The sequence below is a fragment of the Lepus europaeus genome, chromosome 1 (genome assembly GCF_033115175.1).
Source record: "Lepus europaeus isolate LE1 chromosome 1, mLepTim1.pri, whole genome shotgun sequence".
Taxonomy (NCBI): domain Eukaryota; kingdom Metazoa; phylum Chordata; class Mammalia; order Lagomorpha; family Leporidae; genus Lepus; species Lepus europaeus.
The window spans coordinates 45689702-45709142 of NC_084827.1; the positions used below are offsets into that span (position 1 = coordinate 45689702).

Sequence of the window (19441 nt, forward strand, 5' to 3'; positions counted from 1 at the left end):
AAGAGGGGCAACCGGGACAGGATCGGTGCCCCGACCGGGACTAGAACCCAGTGTGCCGGCGCCGCAAGGCAGAGGATTAGCCTATTGAGCCGCGGCGCCGGCCAAATCAACCGACTTCTTAAACCCCTGGTTACACACCTTGGCCTCCTCTTGAACCTATCTATCCCGGAAGTCTCCCACTCACATGCCCGCAATTAGAACACACACTTACACACACTGCACATGCTTTGCCCCAAACAGCTATTTTCCAGGTGTATTCAGTTATTCCCAGGGAAGAATCTAAGACCCTACACTTTACTTTTTTGCAATTATGTCAGCCATCTTTTCCTTTAAAATTCTGCTCTTCCTATTAAATTTTGGTTTTTCCCACATCAACATTCTTTGAAAATCTTCATCCCAGTTTCCTCCAATATGCTGTATGTAAATAATAGACCCTCCCAGAATTTTACTTTGGTTTACGAACAGAGACCTATATCTGCTTTTTAAAGTCACATTCTAAAACCTTATACCCTATACCAGCAATTCTAAATCGACTCTGTTTACCCATTCCTTTGTACTTCCAAAGCGACTGCAGTCTCTTAGTTACATATTATTTTAATCATTCACTGTATTAAGCATTTAAGCCAATGAGTGCAAAAATAAAAGTCCATCAAACTGATTATCTAATAGCTTCCCTGTGGGTTCAGTGTTGTTAAGCCGCTGCTTGCAACAGCATCCCACAGGAGAGTGCCAGTTCAAGTCCTGGCTGCTCTGTTTGTCCAGCTTCCTTCCAATACAAGACAGCAGAAGATCGTAGACCAGGATGGAGGTCCTGGCTCTGGCTTCAGCTTCACCCAGCCCTGGCTCTTCTGGCCATTTGGGGAGTGAACCAGCAAATGGAACATACCTCTCTCTGTGTCTCTGCCTTCCAAACAAACAAATAAATCTTTTTAAAAGAAGAATAATAGTTTCCCCACAATTTTCATCATTATTTCCTATGGAATTTGTCCTCCATACTGCTGCACTTACGTTCAAAAAATGCTTGACAGTCCACTGATGCACCCCTCTGATATTTCTCCATCTTTAATCTTTTACCAATGCCCTCAAGATCCCATTTCTATTCATACCTAACAACCATGTTTACTTCATACAAAAATTAAGCAAGTGGTTCCTGCGTAGTCTGAATATATATATATATATATATATATATAAAGATTCATTTTATTTATTTGAAAGAATTACAGAGAGAGGTAGAGACACAGAGAGAGGTCTTCCATCCGCTTGTTCACTCCCCAAATGGCCACAATGGCCAGAGCTGCATCAATCTGAAGCCAGGAGCCAGGAGTTTTTTCTGGGTCTCGCAGGGGCCCAAGGACTTAGGCCATCCTCCACTGCTATTCCGGGCCATAGCAGAGAGCTGGATTGGAAGAGGAGCAGCTGGGACTCAAACCGGCATCCATGTGGGATGCCGGCACTTCAGGTCAGGGCTTTAACCTGCTGCACCAATAGCTCTGGCCCCATAAATATATTTTTAATTATGGTAAATTGAAGTTTTATTCATAATTACTCTTGTTTATATTTAATTATATTTACTTGAAAGGCAGAGACAGAAACAGACAGAAGCATTCAGAGACCTTTCATCCACTGGTTCACACTTCCAATATGCACAATAGCCATATCTGGGCCAGGCCAAAGCCAGGAGGCAGGAACTCCATTCTGAATCTCCTTTGTGGATGGCAAAGACCCAACTACTTGGGCCACTGCCTCACGCTTCCCAAGGTGTGCATTAGCAGGAAGCCAGACCGGAACTCGAAACAGGCATTCTGCCAAGTGACATCAACTGCTATACCAAACACTCATGCCATAATTTTGTTTGTAATTTCTAAATAATAAGACATAAGTTCTGGGTTAATTTTTTAAGGCTTTTATGTTTATATGATTTTCCTCTGAACTCTGGGTCCAATAGGGATGATGATCTCCACTTGGCTCTTAAAAGCTGGCCATAACTTCAGGACGCTTTTTACTCACTGACCCTTCCATCCACAACCTTGATACCAACAATTACTCAGTCTCAGATGGTGACTATATCTTGAATTTGTAGCCCAAAACTCTCTCCTGCAATCCAGAAACATTTATCTTCCAACTCCCACTAGACATTCTCACCCAGACAGTCCACGTATGCTTTGAATGCAATGTCTAAAACTGAATGAACCAACTTCTCAATCTAGTGACGCATGTTACAGTCTTATCTCAGTGACTACCAGCATCACCGCACTTCCAAGCCACAATTTTTTCAGACTCCAGAGTTCCTCACTTGGGATATCAGTCCTACCGTTCTCCCTTCTTGACAGCATGTGCTCTAGAAATACTATGTTCTATTCTATGTGGTTCTCCAAACCCACCATGCTTTCTCATACCACCAAGTCTTTCCTTACACACATTCCCTGGACTGCACAGTCCCATTTGTCTCTCTTGCACACCCAACTCACTACTATTCTATCTCAACCTCAAATTGTTACATATTGCTAGACACCTTCCCAAAGAGAATGAAGTTCAGCTCCCTGCCTCTCCATAGGTTGTAGACATTTGCAGTGCTCAATTATTCAAATACAAAAATTATTTGTTTGACTCTCTCTGAGACCATGGCTTCCTTCAGGAGAAGAACCCGAATTTTCAGTTCAATTCACAGACAGCTTGGCATACCCCAGACGCTCATTTATTGAGTATGTCAGTCTTCCTAGCCTGTTCAAGTCCATTTAATTAGCATTAAAGTTGCAGTCTAAGTTCCCTTGTTCTTATATGTATATTTGCAGACAGAATTAAACAATCAAAAATCCACAGAATTTCAGATCCAGAAGGGTCTTAGAAATCATCTCATAGATGAATCACATGAATCAACAAAAGAAAAATCTGAGGGAAAATGATTACAGGAGGCAATCACACCCATTACCATCTCCAAGACTTCTGTCTCTGAGATCCACAGAGGTAGCTTTCCAACGACTCCAGCAACCCAAGCAGGACATTTCAGCCGCTGCTTTTTTTTTTTAAGCCCTACTTTTTTTTTTTTTTTTTTTTTTTAAGATTTACTTATTTATGTGAAAAGCAGAGCCACAGAGAGGCAGAGGCAGAGGCAGGCAGAGGCAGAGAGAAGTCTTCCATCAGCTGGTTCACTCCCCAAATGACCCCAACAGCTGAGCTGAGCCGATTCAAAGCCAGGAACCAGGAGCCTCTTCCAGATCTCTCAAGCCGGTGCAGAGGTCCAAGCACTTGGGCCATTTTCTACTGCTTTTCCCAGGCCACATCAGAGAGCTGGATCAGAAGTGGAGCAGCCTGGACTCAAACCAGTGCTCACATGGGATGCTGGCAATGCAGAGGGAAATTTAGCCCACTACGCCACAGTGCTGGCCCCTTCTGCTTTCTTTTAAAATTCTATTTTCTCCTATCCCAAATCAATTAAAATCACTACTTATCAGTTTTCTTAAAGCTTTTTTTTTTTTTAAAGGCAAAGAGTTTATTGGGGGAAACCCAACAGACTGGAGGGAAGGGGCAAAGAAGGAAAAGAGGGAGAAGGAGAGCATAAGAGAGAGATAGAGAGATCCAGAGATCCAGAGAGATCAGGATCTTAAAGCTTTCTTAAGGCCACCGCCGCGGCTCAATAGGCTAACCCTCCGCCTGCGGTGCCAGCACACCGGGTTCTAGTCCTGGTCGGGGCACCAGATTCTGTCCCGGTTGCTCCTCTTCCAGTCCAGCTCTCTGCTGTGGCCCAGGAGTGCAATGGAGGATGGCTCAAGTCCTTGGGCCCTGCACCCGCATGGGAGATCAGGAGAAGCACCTGGCTCCTGCCTTCAGATCAGCACGGTGCACTGGCGGCAGTGTGCTGGCCTTAGCGGCCACTGGGGGATAAACCAACGAAAAAAGGAAGATCTTTCTCTCTCTTTCTCTCTCTCTCACTGTCCACTCTGCCTGTCAAAAAAAAAAGCTTTCTTAAAGCAGCTACTTAGTTTATGGTATCATATTCTTCTTACTTATCACCTTATACACACACACACACAAAAATCCATTAACTGAGATATTTCCCCATATATTATTCGAGTGTAACCAACATGCAAAACTTTCCTCGTGATAATATTTTATTCTCATTTTTAATGACACTTAAAAAGATACTAGAATGTGGGGCTGACATCGTGGTGCAGTGAGTTAAGCCATCACTTGCAATGCCAGCATCCAGTTCAGAGCACCATATCGAGTCCCAACTGCTCCACTTTCCATTCAACTTCCTGCTTGTGTGCCTCGGAGGCATCAGGGGGATGGCTCTACTACTTGGGCCACTCACCACCTATGTGGGAGACCAGGATGGAGTTCCTGGCTCCTGGCTTCAGCCTGGCTCAGCACCAGTCATTATGGCCAATCAGCAAGTGAACCACAGGATGGAGATATCTCTCTTCCTCTCTTCTTCTCTGCCTTTCAAATAATGAATAAATCTTTTAAAATACATTTAAATAAAGATACTTAAATTCCTTATGAAGATGAGTACTTTAACCCTTCGAAGAGTAAACGGTCTCCTAATATTTCATTTTCTACTCTTAACACAGTGACAGGACTTCAGGAATTGAAGGGTCATGAGTTCAGAGCTGAGCCAATCCCCAAACACAATGACTAATAGCAGCAAGTTATTAATGACCACTGTTAGAATGCAGTCCAACAAAGGAGGTACATCAGAGAGGCAAAAATCCTTATAAAAACCAGCACCCCTAAATCCACCTGAAACCCCACATGTAAGTGATGGCAGCATAAGACACAGGGACGCCACAAACATGACATCCTCCCAAATCATTTATATCAATTACTGTCCAAAAGAAGGACCCTGAATTTTGTGAAACAAAAATTAAAAATGACAGAGTAAAGGGCAATAGTATTACCTAAGTTCTTAGACCTATATCCTTGTTACCATGGTTGTTATTCTGGCAAATTTAACAAACCTTTCACTCACCAAGTTTTTGAAAGGATCATCCACAGACTTGATTGTATTGAGGGTATATAAGCATAAGGAGTTTGTGGGTTTTTCTTTTTTTAAAAAATTACTGGCTTAAATTTATGTGGAGCTATTTTAGACTACAAAAAAATAAGCCTGTTCTTGGGTTACCCCAGCCAGCAGGGTGAGACTGTAAGAAGACATCTGGCCATTAACAGGAAAATGCACCCATAAGCCTCAGAACTGGAATCTTCTTCAGGAGGAAAGGCAGCTCTCAAAACTAAGTTACCAGGCACTCAGTGGGACTGCTCTGCACCTTCGCCTCTACTACTCAGTTTTCAGCCCCTCTCTGATCCCAATTCCATCTCTCCGGTCACTTCCAATTCACCACCTCCCATCTTCCGCTTCTCGTGATGGCAGACTCTACTGTCTCAAGATGCATGGTTATGGCCTCCCCTATTGGTCTATCCAACTTAAGCCACTGAATATCTTCCCAGGACTCCTCTGGAATGCAAAAAGCCTGCAGAGTCTTTCCTGGCTCAGTGTCAAATCTCAGATATTACTATGAAAGGCCAAGTATGAGGACAGACATATAAGGGACGCTCAGAGGGGCAGGAGAAATGCAAGTGCTATGAGATATCCAGAGAGGCTGTGGAATAATTCACCAATGTCCCAAAAGGACAGTGTAGCCCAAGAGGATGCCCTTGCTATCCTAGTATGCATTATTTAAATAAGAATAGATAGAAAGCCAAAATTGTACAAATATAATCATTGATTAAATGAGCATTCAAATACCCATCTCTGGATCTCGGCCTCTATCCTCACTCATCAAAACCCTTTGTCAATCTCTCACTGACATCATAAAGTCCAACAATTTAATAAAATGAAAATCTACAGCAAAATGAAAATGGAAAAGCTGTGAAAGCTATAGGATACTAATGAAATGTTAGAATCCCATACAGAATCACTGACAGATGAGTATACAGTAAAAGGTTAGTAACTGAAGAGAAAAATCAACATGGGCAAGTACCTCAAGAATAATACTTATTTGATTATCAAAGGCTAAAGAAGTAAAATGAAACCCTAAATAATTTACAAGAATGCTTTTCATTATGGTATTATTATTATTATAATCTAAAAGATACCAAATAAGGCTGATTTACTGCTTAGTGTGGAAATTTATGCCAAAAACAATCAATACTTGATACATACAATGCTCACTCTAAAAATCAATACATTTTTTCAATTACAACTTACATTTTATTATAAATAAAATAAGATGCTTAATTTCAGATTTTTATCTCATTTTTCAAGTCCCAATTTCAAGATCCCCTTCTTTGGGGCCACACTGTGATACAGCAGGTTAAGCCCCAACTTGGGACACTGGCATCCCACACTGGAATGCTAGAGTCTCCACTATACTATCATTTCTGATCTGGCTCAGTGCTTATCCACCTGGAAAGGCAGAGGAAGATGGCTCAAATGTTTGGACCCCTACTTCCCATGTGGGACACCATGATGGGAGTTTCTGGATCTGGGTTCAGCCCAACCAAGACCTGGCTGTTGTGGCCACTTGAGAAGTAAACTAGCACACAGAAGATCTCTCTTTGTGTCACTCTGCCAATTAAATACATCTTAAAAAAAAAAAAAATCCTTAGAACAGCCTTCTTCTAGTATCAACTTGCTTCCTGCTACAATTCCATAACAGGGTTGGTTGTGCTCTTGGAATGTGGTACAGTGCCATCTGACTAAATGGGACAGGAAGGACAAAGGAGAAGCTGATTAGGTTTCTGATTTTGAACTTTTCAAGGTAGCTGCTGAAATTTCATTTACTAGAAGAAATGTTTTTACTTCTGTTACTTTTTAGATTATGAGTACATTTTATAATCTGAGAGAAATACTAGTTAAAAGAGGAAAGTCTTGCTGTTGATTTCCACATTCTAGCCAGAAAAATGAGTGGGTTCCCCTCAAATTGGGATCCCTACCCCCTAACACACACAACCATCTTCAGGAAGATGTGACAGAAAGCAAGCAAGTGAGAAGACAGAAAGACCGCTTCTGGGACTGTGTTTATACCCCAGTCCCAGGACCCCAGGTCTCCTACGTTAGAAGCTGTATGGGATACATTAAAACACTACATACAGACACAGGTTAAGAGTGTTAGGGTCGAAAGGCACAAGATGGCAGAACAGAGTGAGCTTACTGCTCTAGATTAGGGGAAGATAGTTAAAAAAATTTTTGCAGAGTGCAATCTCAGGGAAGCGTTAGGGAGAAAACAGCAGAGGAAACTCCACACAAATTAGAGGGACACCATGGAGCTACATGGAGGGTGTGGATGCACACAACTCAGGACCCCAGCAGAAGAGAGACTCAACACCAGCTTTGGAGAGTGAGGTAAGACCAGACTGCAGCAGCCCAAGCCCATGCGGGAAGATCCTGGCATGAGTATGGCTGGAGCCCCATGGGGGGCAGTATACCTGCCAACCTAGAGGAAAAAGGTAGAACGCTTCTCTCTCCCCAACCAGCCAGCACCAGTGTTCTGCAACTAGCCAAGAAAGGGTGAGCGCCATTTTGGACACACAAAACAGCTGTATCAGCCAAGAGGCAATGCCTAAGTCAGGCACTGGGAGAACCAACAAAGGGGTTGGGTGCTCGTAAGTATGGGAGCTTTGTGTGCTGGGGCTGTGAAAAACCTGTGGATGCATGTGAGGGCACAGGGTGTGGCTGGGTCTTTGGGCAGTCACTGTGGTGACTCCACACATTCAGGGCTCCCTGATTCCCTGATGAGGGCCATTGCTGTGGGATCTGTACAGAACCTTTGGTGTGGTTCTTGGGCCAGGGCAGATGAATATTGTACACTCTGGGGCTAGCTGCCAGGCACTGGTCTCCTTGGAGGAAATGAGGTGAGCCTGAGATTATGGCAACTGAACTGAACAAACCTCCCCTCTGATTAAAAAATATAATAATAAGATTTACCACGCCCAATTTGGGAGTCACCTTGGATACTCCCCTCACCCTGAAGCACCAAACAGAGCTCCCTGGCCAAACCCAGCACATGCCTGAGGGTATTCAATGAACAGCAGACAATCCACTAAGCCACAGAGGTATAGTCCAAAGACAAAAGTCATCACAGGAGAAAAAACAAATAAATAAACCAGCAAGTATCTCCACAAATGCCTAAAAATAAATGCAGCAATTCAAGAAACAAGAATAAGGGAAGACAACATGACACCCCCAAAGGAATAAAACAACACTTCAAAACTACAATGTGAAAATGAAGAGATTGAAGAAATGCCAGAAACGCAATTCAAAAAATTGATCGTAGATTACTTAGAAGTAATCTGACGCAAGTCCATGAACTAAAGACATGAAAGAAAATTTTTCTCATGAAATTGAGATTTTTAAAGAAAAATCAAAACAAAATATTGGAAGTGAAGAATTCAATAGAACAAATTAAAAATGAGGTGGACTGTCTTAACAACAGAATCAAATCAGTATACCAGAAGAATGAATAATGGATTTAGAAGACAAAGCACAGGAAATTATACAATCAAACCAAAAACAAGGAAAGGAAATTAGAAAACTAAAAAACAATGTTGGGAATCTACAGGATACTATCAACCATCAACTATCAACTATCAACTGCTAGATACTATCTAGCAGTTCCTGAAGGCTTCAAAAGAGAGAAAGGATTAGAAGACCTTTTTAGTGAAATAATAATAAAAAAACTCCCCTAATTTGGGGAAAGAAAGGGACATCCAAGTACAGGAAGCAAGTAGAACTCCTAATAGACATGACCAGAAAAGATCCTCACCATGACACAATGTAGTCAAACTCTCCACAGTAAAACATAAAGATTCTAAAAACGTGCACAGGAGAAATGCCAGATCAAATTCAGAAGATCTCCAATTAGACTCACAGCAGAATTCTCATCAGAAATCCTACTGGCTAGGAGAGAATGGAGAGATATATTCTAAGTCTTAAGAGAAAAAACCTGTCAACTCAGAATACTGTATGCTACAAAGCTCTCATTTATTAATAAAGGTAAAATAAAGACCTTCCATAATAAACAGAAATTGAAAGAATCTGTCACTAGTCCAGCCTTACAAAAGATGTTTAAGGATGTGCTACACACAGAAACATGGTCATTACTATGAAATAAGGTGAAGGCAGAAAATCTCCCAGTAAAAGTACAAAGGAAATTCAAAGTAAAAAATAGGAATATTTATGGGAAAATGGTAAGTATGGAAAAAGATATTCTATGCCAACAGAAACAAAAAACAAAAGCTGGTGTAGCCATCCTAATATCAGACAAAATAGACTTTAACACAAAAACTGTTCAAAAGACAAAGAAGGGCACTATGTAATGATTAAGGGATCCATCCAACATGAAAATGTGACTATAATAAATGCACATACACCTAATTACAGGGCACCTGGCAATTTAAAAGAAATGTTAAGGGATCTACAGGTAGATATAGACTCAAACACAATAGTGATGGGGAATTTCAATACCCCACTTTCAGCAATGGACAGATCAACCAGACAGAAAATCAGCAAGGAAACAACAGTTAATTGACACTATAGAGCAAATGGACCTAAAGGATATCTACAGAACTTTTCATCCTAAAGTTGCAGAATACACATTCTTCTCACCAGTGCATGGAACTTTCTGTAGAATAGACCACAGGCCAAGCAAGCCATAAAGCAAGTCTCAGCAAATTCGAAGGAACTGAAATCATACCATGCATCTTCTCTGACCACAATGGAATGACGCTGGAGATCAACAACTTGAGAGTATCTAGAACATATGCAAACACATGGAGACTAGACAGCATGATCCTGAATGAACAGTGGGTCATAGAAGAAATCAAAAACAGAAATCAAAACTAGTGAGAACAGTTTGGTTTTTTTCATATTGTTTGCTGAAATCTTTACTTAGTGTAGAGTTAATCTTCTGTGTATAAAGTTAATTGAAAATAGATCTGGTAAAAAGTAAGAATGGGAGTAGGAGAGGGAGGAGGAGGAAGGGTGGGAGTGGGAGTACGACGGTGGGTACGGTAAAAGGAATCACTATCACTATGTTCTTAAAGTTGTATTTATGAAATGTATGAAGTTTTTATACCTTTAAATAAAAGGTTGGGGGAGGGGAGGAACATTACATACATTACATTTGGCATAGCAATTAAGTCATCCCTAGAATGTCCACGTCCCATAGTGAAATGCCTGGTTTGAATCCCTACTGCTCTGCTTCCGTTCCAGCTTCCTGCTAATGCCTCGCCTGGGACACAGCAGTGATGTACTTTGGCTTTTGCCACCCATGTAGTAGACCCAAGCTCCTGGCTTTAGTTTAACATAGTTCTGGCTGTTGTGGCATTTGAGGAGGAAACTGGCAGGTGGAAGATCTCTCTTTCAAATGAAATGAAAATAGATAGATAGCCAGCGCCATGGAGTGGCAGGTAAACCCACTACCTGTGGTGCCAACATCCCATATGGGCACCCACTGGAGTCCCAGCTGCTCCATTTCTAATCCAGTTCCCTCCTAATAGCACCTGGGAAAGCAGCGGAGGACAGTCAAAGTACTTGAGCTCCTGCATCCATGTGGGAGACCTAGAAGAAGCTCCTGGAACCTGGCTTTGGATCCGTCCAACTCTGACCACTGCAGCCATTTGGGGAGTGAACCAGTAGACGGGATATCTCTCTCCTCCCTCCCTCTCTCTCTCTCTCTCTCTCTCTCTCTAACTCTGCATTTCAAGTAAATAAATAAATCTTTAGAAAATAAATAACGTTTTTCAAGTTACATACAGGTCACCAAACACTATTTTATACCAGATTTGGGTTTTGTGGACTTTTAGGAACGAAATACAAAAATTTATCAAAGTGTGAAAACCTGAATGTAGAAATGAACTCCTATTTTTATTAGCCTCTCTACCACTTCCCTCTATAAGCAATAAAATCCAGCAAAACTAATCCCCGAAAACTGTCTACAGGTTTCTCCCCACAGCCAAGTATCATTAATAGTTTATCAGCCTCTCAACAGAACAAAGGTGCTCTCACCCTGACTCTCTTCATTAGACAGAAGTAACCCAAGTACTTAGATAGCTGTAAGCTGTTAGACTCAGGGTGACATCCAATGCTCTGCTCACCACCAAGGCCAAGTTTGTATGCTTTCCCTGTATTATTCTTAAAAAGTAAATAACACTTGTATATTTTTCTGATATAATGTAGAAATTTTAGAAATTGCATCATAGAATCTTACAAAGAAAATTATTTTTATAAACCTAACCGAAGGGTTTTTTTTATACTAGTTAATGACCACTGAAACTAGTTTGCTCTCTAACATTGTTATTCACAGGTCATAAATGAAGACATTTTAATTTTATTCACAATTTTTATACCTAAAGGACTGTGAAGGAACCAAGGCCAAGAATGCTTGCTTTTCAACTTCTTTGGTAAGCCTAGGCCACTCAATCACCTCAAAAAATTTTTTTAAAAAGCTTCACTATGCTAAGGATTGGTAAAATTATTTTTGTAAGATTATTTACATGTGTTTTCTAAAAGTCATATCAAAATAAGCTTATTTATAAAGCCTAAGGAGGAATTAGCACCCCTCACTTCCAACTCAGATTAACTTTCACACCTCAGAAACCAAAATTAGTAAAATATTGTTTGATTTTTGCATCCTTCCACATTTCTGCAGCACCATTAGGTACTGAGTGAGCTAGGTACCACCCAGGTGGGTGGGGGGACCAGTCACAAAAACACGCAAGGTGAAATTCCTACCTTGAGAGTTCACAGTCCAGTATTTACTATTTCACTTGAACCATCAAGCTTATATAAGCCCTTTTATATGAATGAACTCATTTAATCCTCACAACTGGAGAAGGTAGCTACTTAAAATAATTGCCACTTAACATGCATGAAACTACTACTGAAAATTGAAGAAATTTGTTTTAGATTCCTGACCTAAGCAACTCCATTTACTACATCAAAAAGAATAAAATAGTTGGAAATAAATTTAACCAAGGATATATAAGACTCATATGATGAAAATTACAAAATACTGTTGAAAGAAAAATTGAAAACCTAAATAAATAGAAAGATATTCTGTGTTCATGAATTGGATGACTTAATATTGTTAGGAGGGCAATACTAACCAAATTAATCTACAAATTCAGTAACAATCCTTGAGTTCAGTGTTGGGACACAGTGGGTTAAGTCACCACTTGCAACACTGGCAATCCCATCTTAAACTGCCAATTCTCTGCTTGTAATCCAGCTCCCTGATAATGCACTTGGGCCCCTGCCACAACTCACATGGGAGACCAGGATGGAGTTCCAGGCTCCTGGCTTTGGCCTGGTGAACCACTGCCCACTGTAGCCATTTGGGTAGTGAATTCAGCAGATGGAAGATCTCTTCTCTCATCCTCTATATCTCTCTGTCATTCCATCTTTTAAATAGGTAAGTATTTTTTTAAAAAAAACTACTATAATACTATTGTAATCAGAGGGCAGGCATTTAGCCTAGCAACTAAGATGGCTATGTCCATATCACAATGCTTGGGTTCAATTCCCAGCTGTGGATCCTGACTCTGCCTTCCTGCTAATGCACCCTTGGAAGGCAAGAAGTGATGGCTCAGGTGGCTGGGTTCCTCCCATTCCCACAGGAGACGTGGTTCCTAGGTTCAGTTCGGTTCGGTTCAGTCCAGTCCAGACCAGCCCAGCCCAGCCCAGCCCAGGTGTTGTAGGCATTTGCTTTCTCTGTCTCTCTCAATTTTTTTTTTTTTTAAACTAATAAGCTATCATGGGATGAGCATTTGGTACAGCAATTAAGCTGCCTTTTGAGAGAGTCTGCATTCAAGTCTTGGCTCTGCTTCTGATTCCAGCTTCCTGCTATATGCATCCTGAGCAGCAGCAAATGATGGCTGAAGTTCTTGGGTACCCATGTGAGACCTGGATAGAGTTCCGAGCTCCTAGGTTCAGCACGGCCCAGCCCCAAATGCAGCAGGCATTTCGGGAATGAACCAGCAGATAGAAGAGCTCTCTCTCACACACACTCTCTGCATTTCAAATAAAATGAAATTTGTAAGTTACAAGAATCACTAGGTATATTTTTAAAGCAACAGTAATGAAAATAAGTGATAAATTGGCTGATGGATAGACTTTTAAATAATGCAACAGAACTGAAGATCCAGATGTAAATCATAACACAGCAGTCAACCAATATTCAATACAGGTGCCAAGACCATTTATTTGATGGGAAAAGAATGTGTGTGTGTTTTTTTTTTTTTTAAGATTGATTTATTTATTGGAAAGAGAGAGAGAGATTGGTCTTCCATCTGCTGATTCATTCCCCAAATGGCTGCAACAGCCAGAGCTGGGCGGATCCAAAGGCAGGAGCTTCCTCCAGGTCTCCCACATGGGTGCAGGAGCCCAAGCACTTCGGCCATCTTCTGTTGTTTTCCCAACACATTAGCAGTGACCTGGATCAGAAGTAGAGTAGCCAGGACCCAAACTGGCACCCATATGAGATGTAGGTGCCACAGGAGTAGCTTCACATGCTATGCCACAGCGCCAGCCCCAAGAAGAATCTCTTTAACAAATAATTCATTACACAACTGGATATCCACATGGAAAAGAATGAAGCTGGATGACTATCAATCAAAGGCCTGTATATAAAGTCTAAAGCTATAAAAGTTGAAGGAAATACAGGCATAAATTTCATAACCTTGGATTATGCTACAATTTCTTAGATATGACATGAAAACTGTAAGGAGGGGCTGGTGCTGTGGCATAGCGGGTAAAGCCACCACCTGCACTGCTGGCATCCCATGCTGGGTACAAGTTTGAGTCCTGGCTGCTCCACTTCTGATCCAGCTCTCTACTATGGCCTCGGAAAGCAGTATAAGATGGTCCAAGTCCTTGGGCCCCTGCACCCACCTGGGAGACCTGGCTTCAGATCAACCCAGCACCAGCTGTTGTAGCCATTTGGGGAGTGAACCAGAGGATCAAATATTTCTCTCTCTGCCTCTGCCTCTCTGCCTTTCAAATAAATAAATAAATCTTTTTAAAAAAGAAAACTATAAGGAAGAAAACAATAAACTGCACATCCTAAAAATTAATAATGCTTATGCATCAAAGGGCATTATCATGAAACCAGGAAAAATATTTGCAGGGCATATATCTAATAAAAGGCTAACATCCAGAAGATATAAAGAACTATTACAACTCAACAATACAAAAAGCAGAAACAGAAACAAACCAACAAACTAATTAAAAAGTGGGCAAAATGTTTAAGTTGGCACTTCTCCAAAGAAGTAATAAAAATGACCAGTAGGCACGTGAAAAGATATTCAACATCATTTGTCAAAGCCACAGAGAAGTACCACTTCACACCCACTAGAGTGGCTATAACAAGACAATACTAATACTGGTGAGGCTATGAAGATTCTGGATCTCTCAGGCATGGCTGGTGAGAATGTAAAATGGTGCAGCTGCTTTGGAAACAGTCTTGCAGTTCTTCCAAGAGTTACACAAAGACTTACTCAATGACCCTATAGTTTCACTCCACATTTATACCCAAGACCTAAAAACATATTCACACTCTTCACCAAAAAACTATGTACACAAATGTTCAGAGCAGCACTACAAATAATCCAAAAGTAAAAACAACTCATATGTCCATCAACAGGTTAACAAGATGCAGTATACTCAGATATGAAAGGAATGGAAGACAAAATACATACTAATATGCGGATGGACCTTGAAAATGTGCTAAAGTTGGCCAGCGCCGCAGCTCAATAGGCTAATCCTCCGCCTTGTGGCGCCGGCACACCGGGTTCTAGTCCCGGTCGGGGCACCGGATTCTGTCCCGGTTGCCCCTCTTCCAGGCCAGCTCTCTGCTGTGGCCAGGGAGTGCAGTGGAGGATGGCCCAGGTGTTTGGGCCCTGCACCCCATGGGAGACTGGTATAAGCACCTGGCTCCTGCCTTTGGATCAGCGCGGTACGCTGGCTGCAGCGCGCTGACCGCGGCGGCCATTGGAGGGTGAACCAACGGCAAAAGGAAGACCTTTCTCTCTATCTCTCTCTCTCACTGTCCACTCTGCCTGTCAAAAAATAAATAAATAAATAAATAAACTAATTAAAAAAAAAAAAAAGAATCCTTACTGTGGCATGGGGTTTGGACAGCCCTTTCGCTAGCAGAGGTTTAAAAAAAAAAAAAATGTGCTAAAGTTAAAGGAGCCAGACACAAAATACATACTGTAGATTCCATGTATATGAAATGTTCAGAACAGAGAAACCCATTGAGACCAAAAGATTTGTGGTTGTCAGGGGCTAGAGAAAGAAGGGAATTGTGAATGCTAACACACAAAGATGATGAAAATGTCCTAGAATTAGATAATGTAGATCTTTTGAATATTCTAAACGCTACTGTATAGTCTAAACAGTTAAAAATGGTAGCTTAATTTATCTGTAAACTTTTCTCAATTAAAAAAAAGATTCTGGAGCCAGTCAAGCCAGGATAAGAAGCCCAGCAGTCAAGCTCCCAGACCTGATGCCACAGCTGTACTGTGGAGCCTGCCAAGAGGAAATGAGGGACCTGACTGGGGAAGGGAAGTGAAGAAGGCATCTGGGCTTGGGTCTGGTGATGAAGGTCAGGATGATTTGCTAGGTGAATAAACGCAAAAAAAAAAAAAAAAAAAAAAAGGCACAAGCAAGGCTGCAGAGAATACACGCACATCATCTGAGTTGTTCCAGTGGCAAGCCGAATGAAGTGGGCACTGGTAGGAAATGAAGCCAGAAAAAGTGGCAGAGGCCTGTCCCTAGACCAGCTTCCATATCAGTTTCACAGAAGGCAGAAAGAGCAGACTACACAGTCAAAACTAAAATTAAGAGAATCAACAGGTGAATGAAATGGAAAAGCAACTTTTTAAAAATCATATGCCATACTTGGGGAAAATACTAAACTATTTAAGGCTTGTCAACTCACAATTCATTTTCTGTCTGCCCACACAGTGTCCCTCGGGAACTTTCCCAATTATCACTTCTCTCATTTTTAATTCCTAAATTTCTCGCCTCAATCATCAGTTGTCCCTTATTTCCATAAAAATCTTTCATAGCAGCAAGTAATAGTGAAGTCTACTTCCAAGACTTTGTTGCTTTACAAAACACTGCCAAGTACCACAAACACTTTAGCAAAATCAACCAGATCTACTTTATTCTTGTCTTACTGTCTGTGAAATTTCTTACTAATTACATGAACAGGAAATCTGAACTAGCTTGTTTTAGTAAGAATGAATCAACATACAGATATTCAAACAGGTATCAAAGACACAAAAAGTCTCAGCTTTGTTACATTAAAGGGACCTCAATTCAATATTCCAGAGTACGAGGTCTTAATCTTTGTCACTTACAGCCATGCATTGGATTGTTCATTTCAGATCAATATTTAAGCATGAAATAATGTCTGAATATTAGGATTAATAACCATACTGGTAATAAACAGAAAGCATTAACGTTAACAACATTTCATACCAGTTACATCTGGCATGCTTCTACATGCTTTAAATATAGTAACACATGATACTCCTATACCACCTGTAAGATGAAGAACATTACCACCATTTTATAGATAAGGGGACTGAGATACAGAAAGACTAACTTTACCAAGGTCCACAAAGATTCTGCGGTGGAGGGGAGATCCGAACCAAGGTACTAAAGAGTCTAGGCCCTCAGCCACTATTGCTCTGAGTCATCTCTACACTCAAATGCTATCACATTTTCTAATAATAAGAACTTAATCACTCATCTGCATCCATAATATTTATAAAAACTGGAACACAGTTTTACAAATTCAGTCCTTTTTAGACTTCATGTTTCTAATCTTATTGTCCCTTCCTCTGAAAATAATTCCTTTTGTCAAATCTTAATCATGTAACAGACATTTACATTGTGCTAAGCACTTGAAGGGATTTCAAAAGTCATTAAGTTATATGGAAAATATAAAGAAAATCAAATTTTTCTGCTATATTTGACAGCATTTTCTTGGTTAAGTTAGATACTGGGTAATCTGAGCATTTTAAGAAAGCCTCAGGAGGCACAAGGGGTCTTCAAATATTTCACAAAAACCTGTGTTTTTAAAATTGTTTGTGAACTCTTAGAAGCCACCTGCATGCCTTGTATTTAATTGTCTTCTTCATGCTAAGAAAGCCAGTTGTACTGATTTACAGATTTACTGTATCATTCTCTCAGATGGTGATTCCCAGAGACTCCTACAGACAGTTCTGATAAGAACTACTGGTTTTTGCACTGGCTCTGCCCTTCCTAGCTACCTAAACTGAAATTATAAATACACAATTCATTCATAAGCGCAATTAGAAATTCACTCCAAACAATATTCTATTACTCATTTAAATACAGAGTAGGCCAGATAAGCGTACTCTAGCAATCCCACTGCTAATTCTACTCTAGAAAAACATACACATGACACCTGGGAAAGTTGCACAAAAATGTGCATCATAATGCAGTAAGCAACAGCAAGTAATGGACAACCACCCAATTGTTACATGAACTACGGTACACTTGCAATGCACAGCACCTGAAAAGAATGAGTCAGAGCCCCAAGTACTGACACGGAAAGAGATTCAAAACATCACTCTTAGTAAAGACAAAGTTGCAGCCTGCAGAATACAAATATGATACCACTTTTATTATAGATACACTTTTCACAAGGACATATATGTATGTATGTCCATGAAAGATAAAGTTGGGCAAGGATTCATTTCAGAATGATTAGAAAAACATTTTCCAGTCGGCGTCACAGCTCAATAGGCTAATCCTCTACCTGCGGTGCCAGCACACCGGGTTCTAGTCCCGGTCAGATTCTGTCCTGGTTGCTCCTCTTGCAGTGCAGCTCTCTGCTGTGGCCCGGGAGTGCAGTGGAGGATGGCCCAAGTGCATGGGCCCTGCACCTGCCTGGGAAACCAGGAGAAGCACCTGGCTCCTGGCTTCGGATCAGCGAGATGTTCCGGCCGCAGCGCGCCAGCCGCAGCGGCCACTGGGGGATGAACCAATGGAAAAAGGAAGACCTTTCTCTCTGTCTCTCTCTCTCTCTCTCTCTCACTGTCCACTCTGCCTGTCCAAAAAAAATAGAGAGAGAGAGAAACATTTTCCTTACTTCTGGGGAAGGGATGTAGAATGAGGAATGATTGTGGAGTGAAGGGAGAGGACTGATCTTTACCTACAATTTAATCTTTCATGGACATTTGTGTAATTAAAAATAGTTTATTTTTAAGAAACATTGTCTTACCAAAGGATGCCCCATTTAGAACACATCCCCTTTGTGGTTACACAGCTTTCAAGTGGGCACTATACAAAAAGACTGCCATCACACATGTATAAATAGCCTCCAAAATGCCAATTTTCACTTTCAAATAAAATTCACAGTTTAATCAAGGTGAAAGTTCTGCTCTGTTGCAATTCTGAGAGTGTTATACCGAACAGAAAAAAGAACAACTAAATTCTTCTAACACCACACTATCATGAAAAGGGGAGTCTTACTGAGGCCATATAACTGGAATTCAATATAGTCTGTCTCTTCTAATCCCAGACACAAGAAGCTCCTACAACAAAATGAAATGGACAAACTAAATCAGTGAGTAAAAACTGTCTAAAAAGTTAGGTATTAATTAAGCAGGTCTCAAAACATCAAGTGTCTAGTGTAAAAAGGGTATGTTGATGAAAGGCGTGCCACTGCTGTAGTCAAAGACACCTGCAGCCAAGAACACAGCACGGCCGGCCTCACAGATATTCCCTCGCTGGACCACACACGACAGGAAGCCAGAGTCTGATGCCCAGGTACTCACACGGGAAGAAAAGAGCCACCATAATAAAGATGCAGGCGTGCCATGGCTCAGGAGCACAGCTATCATAAACTCCAGTCTTCCTAACTTCCTTCCAGTAATATTACTTATTTTAACAACAAAATGTTTCCTCAATGTATAGTTAGACATGCTAGCAAATATACTTTCACTCATCTCAAGTACACAACTTTTCCCTTTTTTTTAAATAAGCCTGCCTGAAATTTGGGGGGAGATTCTTTTTCTTTAATGGAATAGAACAAAAAGAAAATACCTGTGCTACTGATAGTGCTCTATCTCTTAAGGTAGCAGTCGGGCACACAGATGCCTTTTTTCCAATTCTTCATACTTACATACTGATACATAAGAGTCCTTTCAAAAAGTTGGTGGGAAAGTGAAATGAAAGATTTTGTGCAGAGAGATTTTGAAATCATGTTTAATTTTTTCATAATACATACTTTCCATGATCGGGGGGGTTATATAATTTATTTTTCTCAGTTTTTTTTTGAAAATTTTAATTAGTTTTTAGCAGATTCAATATGGTTTTAGTTACAATTCTAAGAACATAATAATATTCCCTTCCTCCCTCCCTCCCCTTTTCTCTCTCCCACCATTCTTTCTTCCTTTTTTT

General features: G+C 40.8%; 1 protein-coding gene across 6 annotated transcripts in view; it reads right to left on the reverse strand.

Annotated features, from left to right (window-relative positions):
• SRPK2 (SRSF protein kinase 2) overlaps window positions 1-19441 on the reverse strand; it is a 269280-nt gene that overhangs the window by 164414 nt on the left and 85425 nt on the right. The gene's annotated exons all lie outside the window — the stretch shown is intronic.